Genomic DNA, 14,674 nt, shown 5'->3' with positions numbered 1-14,674 from the left:
ATGTAATTTAACTGCTCGTTCTCTATATTGTGGCTATAGGGTGGGTATTCTGGATTGCTCGATCCACCTCCACTTGCTTTGCATTGCATTACTGGGTGAACCTGTGAAGAACTAAGAAAACTATCAATTTTCTTATTCAAGAGTTCTACCTGATTAGATAGCATGGTGACCGAATTGACGTTATAAATGCCGATTGCTTTTGTTGTCTTAGTCCTCATGACTTGCCACTGATAATTATTCAGTGACATCTCTTCTTTAAATTCGTAAGCATCTTCAGGTGTTTATTATTGATAGTCCGACTAGCGACTGCGTCAACCATTTGTTGAGTCGAAGGATTCAGGCCATTATGAAGCGTTTAAACCTGTAGCCAAAGTGGTAGCCCATGGTGAGGGCATCTTCTCAAGAGGTCCTTGTATCTCTCCCATGCATCGTAGAGTATTTCTAAATCCATCTGCACAAAAGAAGAGATATCATTACGTAATTTAGCCATTTTAGTTGGTGAAAAATATTTTAATAAAATGTTTTCGGTCATTTGTTGCCAAGTAGTGATTGACCCTCGTGGTAACGAATTCAACCACTGTTTAGCTTTGTTTCTCAATAAAAAAGGGAATAACCGAAGGCGAATGGTGTCATCAGAAATGCCATTAATTTTAAATGTATCATATAGTTCCAAAAAGTTTGCCAAGTGAGCGTTGGGATCTTCGTCTTGCAAACCATCAAACTGAACAAATTGCTATATCATTTGAATTGTGTTAGGTTTCAAGTCAAAAGTATTTACAGCTACAGCAGGTCTAACTATGCTCGATTCAGTTCCTGTTAAAGAAGGTTTAGCTTAATCATACATAGTGCACGGAGCAGGATTCTGATTAACAGCAATTGTAGGAGGTAGCGAATTTTCTTAGTTTTCAGCCATCTCCTCAGTTGTGGTTGAAGTATCGTTCTCTTGCTCTTCCTCTGTGTATCGTAAGCTTCACCTTATTTCTCTTCGATTTCTGCAAACTGTGATCGATCTCACTATCAAAGAGTAATGGTCCCGACGGTTTTCATCTAGTCATACACTATAAAAACCAGCCAGGAATGAATAAAAGAAAAATTAGAAAAGAAAATAAAAATTTAAATTGCAAATAAAGTAGAATGCCTAAAGTAATAAAAATCGAGTGTTCCTAATATCCTAGTTCCCTAGCAACGGCGCCACAAACTTGATACGTGATATTCGCGATAGGTTTTAAAAATTTATAATTAATCGTTCTTGAAACTAACTATTTGATCGTGATTTTCGTGACAGGTTTTAAATATTTATAATGAATCGTTCTTAAAACTAACTATTGTCACGATGTAGGCAAGTGTACCTATCGAACAGTAGTATAGTTTTAGCAAGACCGGATTGTCGAACCCAAAGGAACTAAAGTACTAGTAATGACTGTCTTTTTATTATCTAGCCTAAGAATAAGGAGGTTTGTTTTAACTAACTAATTAACTAAACTAAGAATTCACAGAAAATAGAATTGGGGGATTACTTTTGGAAAACGATTGAATTAAGACAATACCTAAGGAAAATCCACCTAGACTTCACTTGTTATTCTGACTTCGAATAGAACGATTTATTCCTTTAACTTGTTCCGTAGAGATCCCTAAGTGATGTTATTATCCCTATTCAGGACTAATAACGTCTAATCCCTAGATTGAATAATTGAGACTTTTCTCTAATTAACACCCTAGGGTTACATTAACTCGATCTATGAATCCCCTTATTAGGTTTCACCCTAATCCGGCAAAATCTTTTCACCCTATCTCTAGCGTGCAATCAACTTCGCTTAATTATGACAATTGTACTCTTAGACAAGGTCTATTCCTCCTCTGAATAAGAGCTTAACTTGAATCAATATCCTGGAATATCAAAAGAATTAAGAACACATAATTAAGAATAAGTCAAATATTTATCATACAATTCAGAAAATAATAACAAGATTCATCCTAGGTTTCATGCCCCTTAGGTAATTAGGGGATTTAGTTCATAACTAAAAAGGAAAACATCTTAGAAGAAGAATGAATACAAAACATAAAGAAAACCCAAAACTCCTAAAGGGAAATTGAGGGGAGATCTTCAATCTTGATGATGAATCCGGCTTCTAAGATGGATCAATCGAATTTCTTTGAGTAATTCCTTCCTCCCTCCCTGTGCCTCCCTTTTCCTCTTCCTTTAGGGCGTATTTATAGGCTTTAGAATGCCTAAAAGTCCTCAAAATTAGCCATTTCTGAATTGGGCTTAGCTTGGGCTCGGCAGGGACACGCCCGTGTGTTCTACCCGTGTGAGTCGTGCTTCGATTCTGCCAAATTGACACGGCCGTGTGGTCTGCCCGTGTGAGGAAGTCCAGGCCGTGTTGATTTCGTACTTTGGCCCATTTCCTCCGTTTTTGGCCCGATTCCCATTCCTTTCACTCTCCTATGCTCGCCTAAGTATAAAACATGAAATTAAGGCATTAAGAGCATCGAATTCACTAATTCTAAGGAAAAATCATCCATAAAATGTGTTAAGCATGGAGTAAAAATATGTATAAATAACGGTTTATCAAATACCCCCACACTTAGGCATTTGCTTGTCCTCAAGCAAAATTCTCAACTCATAATCAAAATAACTTCTTCTCAGCTTATAATTTCCTTCGAAAATATCTCAAAATAATCCATAAGTAATCATACATTGAGAATTCAACTGAAAGAACATCAACGTTTCAAACATTCCAAGCTGAGCATTTTATCATGAAAACATAGGTATCTTCCCTTATCTAGGTGGTTACCCTTGATTCAAAATCTCACAAAGTTTAACATCCTTACTAAAGATTCACTCAAATCACTCAAGGTGTTTAAGGACAATGAATGAAGCACTCAATAGTCAATAATGAAAAATTATTACCATAGGCTTGCACGAAAATCAAATCTTCACCACTATAAATTGAGATGATACATCAATCGAAAGGTCTTTAGAGGGTTGTAACGAGGCTTGGTTAGGGGGTATGGTCTCAAGCTAAAAGAAAAGGTTAGAATCGAGATTGAATTGAAAAATTGCCTAACTAGAAAAATAGCTAGTCATCAATTGCATACAACAGAGCTTTTCTCAGAATATGGAATTTAACTTCTTTAGCTCAGAAGATTACTACTACTAATATGTATACATGTTTTTTTTTTAAGAACAAGTCAACATAAAAAATAGAATAAAATATAGTTAAGCAACTATTTCAATTCAAATCTCGACAAAAATAGGGATCAAATTAATTTAGGGGATTTCAACAATAATGGGTTAAGGGTTAATATTAAGGGTAATACAAGAAATGGCTTGTTAGCTCAACGAGGTTTACTAATGGTTAATCATGGAGGTAGGCTTTTCATGGCATGAGTGGGTTAATCTTGAGTGCCTTAATCATTTTGACATATCAAATCAAATGGTGTGGTCTTGACATGGATAATCAAGCAAGTTCTATAATAACAGTTCAATACTGACGCACTCAAAGCAATAATAAAAGTGAGCATGAAAGAACTAATAGATGCTCAAAAGGCTAAAAAAATTATGGCTTTTTGATGTTTAAAACTTGTGAATTCCAACTCAAAGTAATACCTGAACTTTGGGGAAACAACCTAGAATTTTAAATTCTTAAAAATCAACTTATGATGCTTGATTCTCTAATGTTTTAAAGTTTAAACAATCAATGCATAAATGCCTATGTTTTAATTCAAGATATATCAATCAAAATCATAAATAAATCAAAATTTATCCTAAATATGATATGAGAGCTTTTCAGGAGAACAAGGTAGTCATTCAGAGATTTTTCTGATAATGAAATGAATACCCCCCACACTTAAGATGTACATTGCCCTCAATGTACAAAGATAGATATATAGAAAAGAATGTCAGAATAAGATAGGGAGAGAAGTGAAACTTCCTAAGTGATGAATGAATTTCCTTGAATTGGAGTTTCAAAGAATAATCGGAGTGAGGGCGGAGGAGGATACTCCGACGGTGGTAGAGGTTCATTAGTCTATAAGTCCTGCGCCAAAAGAATATTATATCTAAAGTTGGTTATGGTCGTGGTCGAGCAGGACATGGCAGTCGTGGAGAACCTTTCCCAGTGGAGTTTTGAGTCCCTGAGTAATAGTGAGCTTTAGAGCTTTTTATAACTATGATAACATCAGGAACTCTTTTAGAAAGTATATAAGGAAGAATGATTACTCGGTAGGAAATAGTCGGAATTCAAAATTGTTAAATAAAAATTATAAATCCTAATAAAATAAGATGAAAGAAAAATAAAAAGTAGTCATAAAATAAAATAAAAGTAAAAACATAAAATAATAAATAAAATTTTTTAAACATCTTCATCGCTAGATGGTCCGCGAGGTGGGGGTGGCGATGAGATGTGGAGGTGCTGGCAGATCTGCTGTAGAGTAACATCAATGTTGTCAAATCGTTGAAAACACTGCTACTCGAATCGAGTGAGGAACTTAGAAATGTCAGCATATGAAGCCACCATATGAACTGGATGAGAGGGTGGTGGTGGTTGAGATGGTGGGTCCTCGTACTGTGGGGAGACATCATTAGTAATGCCCTCGGAGGCCTCCTCCTCGGTAAATTGGGAGAGACGATTTTGAGGAGGGTAGGTTCGTCGGTGCTTTTCAATTGTCCTCATGCTTAGCATGCTTGAGATGCCTTGTGGAGACATCTGGCCAATGAGGGTCAAGGATGATTCCTGGGCCGCGGTGTTGAGGAGCCCGAAGTGTCGAGCCAATCGAGTAACATAGGGGCCAATGGAGATGATCCCCTTCCTATATCGCTCCGTCTGGTGTTGAATGGCGAGGCCAATGAAATAGGCAAGGTCGATGACATGCCCGTGCAACATACTCCATAGAAAGTAGGCGTCATGGGTATTGACAACGCCAGTGCTCTCTCGCCTTCATATTAATGTGTGAGCCAAAATGGTGTGTAGGTACTTCAGAGATGGAGGGAGAGCGGATGCCTTGGAGCGGCTAGGATTATAGGTGGTTGAACCTGGTACTAGTGCGTCCTAGCACCGTGAAGAAGAACGATGGATATGGCAGTTGAGAGTATCTAAGTCATTCTCCTTCTTGAACTCCTCTATAAATAAGCCCTGTGCAGTGCCGAGTTCTGGGACGCTGAGCTGGCAGACTAATCTGCCTAGGCAAAATTAGGCCGTGTTAGGATCATCGTAGTTCGTCATTACGGTCTAAAGATGAAATATTGAGCATAGTTCCATCGTGGGCTCGAGATATGTTGGCTCGATGATCCCAAAGAAAATCTCCCAAGGGTTGGTGGTTAGGAGGACCCGAATCGCATCAGCCAACTGAACTTATTCGACTGTAGCCCAGTTGATGCAGCAGCCCGCAATTAAAGGTCAGGCCCAGAGTATTTGGAAAAGTTCTTCTTGGGGCCCGATGGGGAATTGCAGGAAAGGGTGGCAAATTTCTGCGGTAGGACCTGAGGAAGATGACGTTCCCTTCCTTATCTTTAAAATAGGGACAACGATCTTCCTTTCTCATGAAGACGACATTGTATACATAAAAAGAAGAATAATAGTAGGTAAACGAATTTGAAAAGGAAAAAGCCATGAATTTGAACTAACAATTTCAGCCAGAACTACTAATACAAACCAAGCTCAACCAAAATAATCAATTTGATAGCATAATTTCATGACATTAGCATAGTAATAGCATGAAAATGAGCATAGTAATGGCATGGGCATGACAATAGAATAAGGCTTTCCTAACAACTTGGTTCAACATGGAATGCATGATAAATATCCGAAGAATGCAAATTAAATAATAATAATGAGCAAAATGACAATAGTATGAGAAAAATGGAGATTATTTTGATAATAAGCATTAGAAATAATTAAAATAGAAGTGAAAAGAGTAAACAAATGCTAAGGGAGAGAGATTAGGCGTAAAAAATGAAGTTCGGAGCGGCGCACGGGCGTGGCAGGGAGGGCGTGTGGACTTGCAGCAGCTAGGGTTAGGGTTTTTGGGTGAAGAAGACAATGAATAGTGCAACCTATTTATAGATTTTGGGGCACACAGCCAGGGAACACACCCGTGTTCCCCAATTTTTGCTCGTGTGATTCGCTAATTTTAAATTTGGGCGTGTCTGACAATTTACCCACGCTGTGTACCTTGGGCGTGTTCATGCACACGGCCGTGTCGCATGGCCGTGTCTAGCATTGTTCGCTTCTCCCAAGCCCATTTATGTAGTCCCACGCCCGTGGTAATTAAACAGGTTCGACCACGGTTGCTTGGCACGGGCGTGTCGTACTCTCGTGTTAATTTGATAAGTTTGGCCCGGTTTCATTGTACGGGCGTGTCGCATGCCCGTGTTGTTTTGATAGGTTCACCCACGGCCATGTCGCACGGTCGTGGTGATTTATCGTAGCCCATGCTGGGAAAAATCTTTTCCCTGTTTCCACACGACCTAAGGCACGCCCGTGTGATTGGCCGTGTCTGTGTGGGAAACCTGTATTCAAGAGCTTTGTTAGTAAGTTAGGTGTTAAACACTAAAATTTAAAGAAGTTAATACAGTTAGTGCTCAGGTTACCTTCTGAGAAGCACTTATTTATAGTCTAAGCTCGAGTTACCTCTCCATTGAATGGTCATGGTGGTTCGAGAAGTTTATACTCCTCATTCCTGCTATCATTCTCATTAAAATGAGGTTTTAGATGGGTGTTGTTTACCTTAAAAGTGCCGAACTTGGGATGAATTGCCTCGAATGTACCGAATGGGAAAATGCTAAGTACCGTAAGAGGGATTTCTTCATTTGGTTTGGTAGTGACAATGTGAGGATCTGCGGCATCTATTGAAACTTTATCTCCAACCTTAAGTTGATTTGGGGAGGTATTGAGCTCGTTTTGGCGTAGTTTTGGTTTATCGTGAGTTCTCAATTTATGCATCCGCCATTCATCTAGCTCCTCGATTTGTAGCCTTAGATCTTCATGAATAGGTTCTCTACGATTGTTTGAGAATGGCTCATGTACTTCCTTCAGACTCATTTCCTGCAAAGTGGGTTGCACCATATTGTCAGTTTTAGTAGAATGGTCTAGACGATCACCTTCAATTTTTGATGTATTGCCAGAATTTCCAGCTTGAAGGGTGATTATTTTGTCTCTCACACGAAGTGTGAGCTCACCTGTGCCAACATCAATAATCGTTTTAGCAGTTGCTAAAAAGGGCCTTCCTAAAATCAAAGGAGTGTTGCTATCCTCCTCTATGTCTAGAACAATGAAGTCAATGGGAAATATAAATTTATCGATTTTAACTAGCATATCTTCAATAATACCCCTAGGAAATCTTATAGTTTTATCTTCTAATTGAATGCTCATCCTAATCTGTTTGGGTTTCCTAAGGCCTAATTATTTGAACATTTTGTAGGGCATGACGTTAATACTAGCCCCTAAATCAGCTAATGCATTATTAACATCTAAACTACCAATTACGTAAGGAATTGTAAAACTCCCTAGATCTTTTAATTTATTGGGTAGCTTATTCTGCAGAATTAGCTGAGCAAACTGCGTTTAACTCCATATGCGACGCCTCGTCCAACTTCCGTTTATTTGCTAAAAGCTCCTTTAAAAATTTCATTGCGTTTGGCGTCTGTCATAGAGCTTCAATAAACAGTAAGTTAATGTGTAATTTTTTTAAGAGTTTAAGGAATTTACCAAATTGTTCATCTGAGCGGTCTTTCCTTGTCCCGTTGGGGTATGGCACACGAGGTTTATATTCGACATTTACTGATTTGTTTTTATTATGACCTACCTCACCTTGACCTCTGCTCACCACAGTTTCTTGCCTTGGTTCTGGCTCAGGCTCAATGAATGCTTCTTCATCTTGAACATTAATTACGTTGAGCTATTCCCTTAGGATGGGTTCAGTATTACTTGGCAAGCTACCTTGTGGTCGTTTCCAGATTAGATTGGATAGCTAGCCTATCTGAGTTTCGAGCCCTTGGATTGACTCTTATTGTTTTCTAAGTGCTGTCTCAGTGTTCTGGAAACGGGTTTCTAAAATCGAGATAAATTTAGATAGCATCTCTTCAAGGTTCGGTTTCTTTTCCTGTTGATTGGGTGGTTGTTGAAAACCCGGAGGATGTTGTGGTCTTTGATTTCCTTGACCGCCCCACGAGAAATTGGGATGGTTCCTCCAACCTACATTATAAGTGTTACTATATGGTTTATTTTGGGATCTAGAGTTATTATTACTCATATATTGAACTTGTTCCTCCTTGATGCTAGGGTTGAAGGGTTGAAACTCTATTCATGCTCCTTCTCCATTCATCTCGCTTCTTATTACTGGATGTACCTAAGTAGAACCAAGTAAACCATCAATCTTTTTATTTAGAAGTTCTACCTGGTTTGACAGCATAGTAACCGAATCGATGTTATAAACGCCTGCTGTTTTAGTTAGCTTAGTCCTCATGACTTGCCACGGATAGTTATTCAGTGACATCTCTTCAATAAATTTGCAAGCCTCTTCAGGTGTTTTGTTGTTGATGGTTTCCTCGGCAGCTGCATCAATCATTTGCCTTGTCGAAGGGTTCACACCATTGTAGAATGTTTGAACTTGCAACCATAGAGGTAATCCATGGTGAGGACACCTTCACAATGGGTCCTTGTATCTCTCCCATGCATCGTAAAGAATTTTTAAGTCCATCTGCACAAACGAAGAGATATCATTACGTAATTTGGTTGTTTTAGCCGGCGGAAAATATTTTAATAAAAAATTTTCGGTCATTTGTTCCCAAGTAGTAATTGACCCTTGTGGTAACGAGTTCAACCACTATTTAGCTTTTTTCCTTAATTAGAAAGGGAATAACCGAAGACGAATGGCATCATCAGAAATGCCATTAATTTTAAATGTATAGCAGAATTCGAAGAAATTTGCTAAGTGGGTGTTTGGATCATCATCCTGCAAACCATTAAACTGAACAAATTGTTGTATCATTTGAATAGTGTTAGGTTTTAGTTCAAAATTATTCGTAGCAATAGCAGGCCTAACTATACTTGACTCAGTTCCTGTTAAACTAGGTTTAGCATAATCATACATAGTACGAGGAGCAAGATTTTGATTTGCTAGTTCAACGGGTATCATAGAAGGTAGCTAATTGTCTTGGTTTCAGCCATCTCCTCGGTTGGGGTTTAAATATTGTCCTCTTGCTCGTTTTCTGTGTATCTTAAGCTTCACCTTATTTCTTTTTGGTTTCTACTAACTGTGCGATCGATTTCTTTGTCAAAAAGTAGTGGTTCTGACGGGTTTCTTCTAGTCATAAACTATAAAAACCTCCCAAGAGAAAGAAAAAGTAAATTAATAAATAATAATAATAATAATAATAAAATTAATTTGCAAGAAAAATAAATGGCTAAAGTAATAAAAATTGAATGTTCCTAATATCTTAGTTCCCCGGCAACGACGCCAAAAACTTGATCGTGACTTTCGTGATAGGTTTTAAATATTTATAATGAATCATTCTTGAAACTAACTATTATCACGATGTAGGCAAGTGTACCTATCAAACAGTAGTATAGTTTTAGCAAGACCGGATTGTTGAACCCAAAGGAACTAAAAGTACTAGTAATGATTGTCTTTTTATTATCTAGCCTAAGAATAAGGAGGTTTGTTTTAACTAACTAACTAACTAATTAACTAAATTAAGAATTCATAGAAATAGAAATTGGGGGATTACTTTTGGAAAACGATTGAATTAAGACAATACTTAAGGAAAAATCCACCTAGACTTCACTTGTTATTCTAACTCCGAATCAGGCGATTTATTCATTTAACTTGTTCCGTAGAGATCCCTAAGTTATGTTATTATCCCTATTAAAAAATAATAAAGTCTAATCCCTATATTGAATAATTGAGACTTTTCTCTAATTAACACCCTAGGGTTGCATTAACTCGATCTATGGATCCCCTTATTAGGTTTCACCCTAATCCGGCAAAATCTTGTCACCCTATCTCTAGGCGTGCAATCAACTTCGCTTAATTATGACAATTGTACTCTTAGACAGGGTCAATTCCTCCTCTGAATAAGAGCTTAACTTGAATCAATATCTTCGAATATCAAAACAAGAATTAAGAACACATAATTAAGAACAAGTCAAATATTTATCATACAATTCAGAAAATAATAACAAGATTCGTCTTAGGTTACATTCCCCTTAGGTATTTAGGGGACTTAGTTCATAACTAAAAAGGAAAACATCTCAGAAGAGTAATGAATACAAAACATAAAGAAAACCCAAAACTCCTGAAACGAAATTGAGGGGAGATCTTCAGTCTTAATGATGAATCCGGCTTCTGAGATGGATCAATCGACTTTTTTCGAGTAATTCCTTCCTCCCTATCTGTCCCTCCCTTTTCCTCTTCCTTTAGGGCTTATTTATAGGCTTTAGAATGCCTAAAAGCCCTCAAAATTAGCCTTTTCCGAATTGGCCTCAGCTTGGGCTCGGCAGGGATACGCCCGTGTGACATGCCCGTGTACGATTACTTCAAATCGTGCTCGAGCCTGTTAGCATGGCACGGGCGTGTCTTCTACCCGTGTAAGTCGTGCTTTGATTCTGCCAAATTGACACAGCCGTGTGGTCTGCCCGTGTGATGAAGTCCAGGCCGTGTTGATTTCGTACTTTGGCCCATTTTCTCCGTTTTTGGCCCGTTTCTCGTTCCTTTCGCTCTCTTATGCTCGCCTAAGTATAAAACATGAAATTAAGCATTAAGAGCATCGAATTCACCAATTCTAAGGAAAAATCATCCATAAAATGTGTTAAGCATGGGGTAAAAATATGTATAAATTACGGTTTATCACTATTATCATGAGGAAGGAGAGTGTACCTATCGAATAGTAGTATAGCTTTAGCAAGACTGAATTGTCGAACGCAAAGGAAGAAAGAGTATTAGTAATTACTTTCTTTTTATTATCTAGCCTAAAATTAAGGGATTTGTTTATCTAAATTAATTAACTAAACTAAGAGTGCACAGAGAGAAATTGGGGAAAAGCTTTTGGGAAAATTCGATTGATTAAGACAATACCCAAGGAAAAATCCACCTAGACTTCACTTATTATTTGACTCTGAATCAGACGATTTATTCATTTGACTCGATCCATAGAAATCCCTAAGTTATATTTTTATCTCTCTCGAGACTAATAACGTCTAATGTAATATCCTGATTTTGGGCCTAGTCAGAATAGTGGTTTCGTGACCACAAAATCTGAGATAGAAATAATTATTTTATGATTATTTTAAGGTCTATGATATGATTGCATGATTGTGTAAAAATTTCGTGAAGAAATTTTATGCATAAAGTGCTTAAATTGAAATTAGGGACTAAATCGAATAATTTGTAAAACTTGCATTTTAGAAGTTTCTAGTATGAAATTGTTTTGAAATATTAATTAGGAGGTCTTAAATAGAAATTTTACAAATTTCTAAGTCTATGGACAAAAATTGGACATGGATGGAATTTTTGGAAAGTTTAGTAGTAAGGGTATTTTGGTCATTTAGAGGTAAAATGAATTAAAATACAAAATTAAAAGCCAATTTTGCTCATCTTCAACCCCATGGCCGAATATAGCAAGGAGAAACCATGGCTAGGGTTTTTCAAGCTTCCAAGCTCGATTGTAAGTCCGTTCTAGCCTCGTTTTTAATGATTTTTATGTTTTTGGAGTCCCAGTAGCTCGATTTAGCTTATGCTAGCAATAATTTAACCTAGGGTTTATATTTGGAAAAATACCCATAGGTGAAATTTGTGTATTTTCGTGTTTTATGATAGAATATGAGGTTTTAAATTATGTTAGACAACTTGTGCTACTCGGTTTTAAGCGAAAACTAGCAAAAGGGCTTAATCGGTAAAAATACCTAATAGTCATAAGTACATGTTAGAGTGAGAATTTGATGTTACCATAGAAGGGGAAAATGATCAGCATGTCATAAAACATAAGAAAATAGGCTGAAGTTTAATTTACGAGCTTTGGGGAAAAAGTGTAAATATGCAAAAGTTTAGGGGTAAAATTGTAATTTTTCCAAAATATGATTTTGGGTCAATTTGTATAATGTGAGTCCTAATTAGACTATATTTTAAATGATAGAGCAAGGAAAACTAAAATTTGGGCTAAAATGGGGAAAATACCAAGTTGTGGACGAAATGGTAAAAGTAGCCATTTTCGCATACGAGGTAAGTTCATGTGTAAATAATATAGCATAAATGTTATTTTTAAGTTATTAATGTTAATTATATGATATGATGATTTTTAATCATGAAATATTATGCTTTGTGGTTAATGTTGAGTAATATGCAAATTATGTTTACTACTTGATAAATATGAATTGCTACCGAGTATCGGTTCCGATATTCCATGGAAGACGGCAAATGTGAGATCGAGGGAAAAAGCCCGTTTGAACCTTAGGAATAGATTAGGATACAAGTGACATGTCACTAGGATGGTTGAGCATCCGAACTCGTTGAGATGAGTCCGAGTTCACCTATGGATGCGAATGTCCGAACTCGTTGAGTTGAGTCCGAGTTCGTGAGATGTAACTAGGCATCCGAACTCGTTGAGTTGAGTCCGAGTTCACTCATGGATGCGAACGCCCGAGCTCATTGAGTTGAGTCCGAGTTCGCTTATGGGCGGGTTACATAGTAGCTTGGCTACATATGTGGCACTTATGTGCAAACTTTCCATGTATCCGAATTATATTCCGATGTGTTCAACGGGAAAAATTTTACTCAAGCGGAGGAATACTCGAGATGAAAGGGACGTATTGGTAAGTGTTGTGAAATGAATACTTTGAACAGGTATGTACTTAACCCTCGGGTTGAAAACTCGATATAACAAAAATATGGTAAGATGATAAATGAAAATGTGATATGAATGTCTCGGTGATGATTATGCAAATGATGTTTTATGTTTGCGTATGTAGTTGTGTTACTTTCTATTTGCATGTGAGCTTACTAAGCATTTATGCTTACTCCCTCCTTTTCATTTCTTGTAGTTTTGACAAGCCAGCTCGGAAATCGGGAACGGTCGGAGGCTCGCTCACACTATCCGTATACCATCTTGGCATAATGGCTTGTATATTTTGAGTATGGCATGTATATCATTATAATCATTTTGTATATATGGTCTTATGATATGGTTATTGAGTGGTATGGAAATGCTTGGTAGATTAGCCATTGGAATGGCTAATCATGATCATATTTGGTGTTATGTATGTCAAATTGCTAGCTAATCCATGGAAACCATGAAATAGGTAAAATTTACCATAAAATAGATTCAGACAGCAGTAGTGATGTGAATTTTAAAAATCACTAAAAATAGTAGAAATGGAATTAAATAATGAATAAGTTATGGAATCGAAGCTTGATGAGTCTATTTTCATATGGAAGAAGAGAAACAGGTATATGAGCTATATTTTATGAGATGTTTAAATTTTTGTGAAATAGGGCTAGATCGATTTCTAGATCCCCTATTCTGACTTTGGAAATTCACCATAAATTTTACAAAGATAATTAGAAGTCATGCTTTATATTTACACATTCCTTATTGAGTCTAGTTTTATTAGAGACAAACAACATAGTCATTGAAGCTCTGTACAGGGAGATATCTGATTCGTAATACACAAAGGTCAGAGTAGTCAAACCCTGAAATAGGGGAGACTTTAACTAATAAACTGTACTAATTGGCCCGACCAAAAATTCTAGAAAAACATTAGTAGATAGATATATGAGTCTAGTTTCAGGAAACATTTATGGAATTGGATTTCGAGTTTCGAAACTCGAGATATGATTTTTAAAGCGACTGTGATGCAGTTAGCCAGCTTGTCTGGAAATTTTAAAATGAATTGTATGAGCTGTTTAATTAATGAATTAAGTCCGTTAACACCTTGTGTTCGACTCCGGCAACGGTCTCGGGTACGGGGCGTTACATCTAACCCTAGGTTGATTAATTCAAATCTCTTTCTAATTAACACCTAGTGTTGCATTAACTCGATCTATGGATCCCCTTATTAGATTTCACCCTAATTCAGCAAAATCTTATCACCCTATCTCTAGGCATGCAATCAACTCTGCTTAATTATGACAAATTTACTCTTAGACAGGGTTTATTCCTCCTTTGAATAAGAGCATTAACTTGAATCAATATCCTGAAATATTAAAAAAAGAATTAAGAACACATAATTAAGAATAAGTCAAAGATTTATCATACAATTCAGATAATAATAACAAGATCCGTCTTAGGTTTCATTCCCCTTAGGTATTTAGGGGGTTTAGTTCATAATTGTAGAAGAAAACATCTTAGAAGAATAATGAATACAAAACATAAAGAAAACTAAAAACCCCTGAATGAAAATTGAAGGGAAATCTTCAGTCTTGATAATGAATCTGGCTTTTGAGATGGACCAATCGGCTTTCCTTGAGTAATTCCTTGCCTCCTCCTCTGCGTCCCCCTTCCTAAGTGCCTCCTCAAGTGTTTAAATAGGCTTTGGAATGCCTAAGAGCCCCCAAAATTGGCCTTTTACGAATAGGGTTATACTTGGGCTCAGCAGGGACACGCCCGTGTGCGATTACTTCAGCCCGTGGTCAAGGCTGTTGAATAGGCATGGGCATGTAGTCTACCCTTGTAAGTTGT

The 14,674-nt window shown here is 37.1% G+C and overlaps 2 non-coding genes across 2 annotated transcripts; both read left to right on the top strand.

Annotated features, from left to right (window-relative positions):
• The first annotated feature begins 377 nt into the window (after positions 1–377).
• LOC121231588 (small nucleolar RNA R71) lies at positions 378–484 on the top strand. The gene has a single exon (XR_005929645.1). It is a non-coding gene; the product is annotated as a small nucleolar RNA R71 (small nucleolar RNA).
• An 8,142-nt stretch (positions 485–8,626) lies between these two features.
• Positions 8,627–8,732, top strand: LOC121231220 (small nucleolar RNA R71). Its single transcript, XR_005929286.1, has one exon. It is a non-coding gene; the product is annotated as a small nucleolar RNA R71 (small nucleolar RNA).
• Positions 8,733–14,674: the final 5,942 nt, after the last annotated feature.

Source organism: Gossypium hirsutum, chromosome A06, assembly GCF_007990345.1.
Source record: "Gossypium hirsutum isolate 1008001.06 chromosome A06, Gossypium_hirsutum_v2.1, whole genome shotgun sequence".
Classification (NCBI taxonomy): Eukaryota; Viridiplantae; Streptophyta; class Magnoliopsida; order Malvales; family Malvaceae; genus Gossypium; species Gossypium hirsutum.
This window is presented reverse-complemented; position numbering and strand designations above follow the sequence as displayed.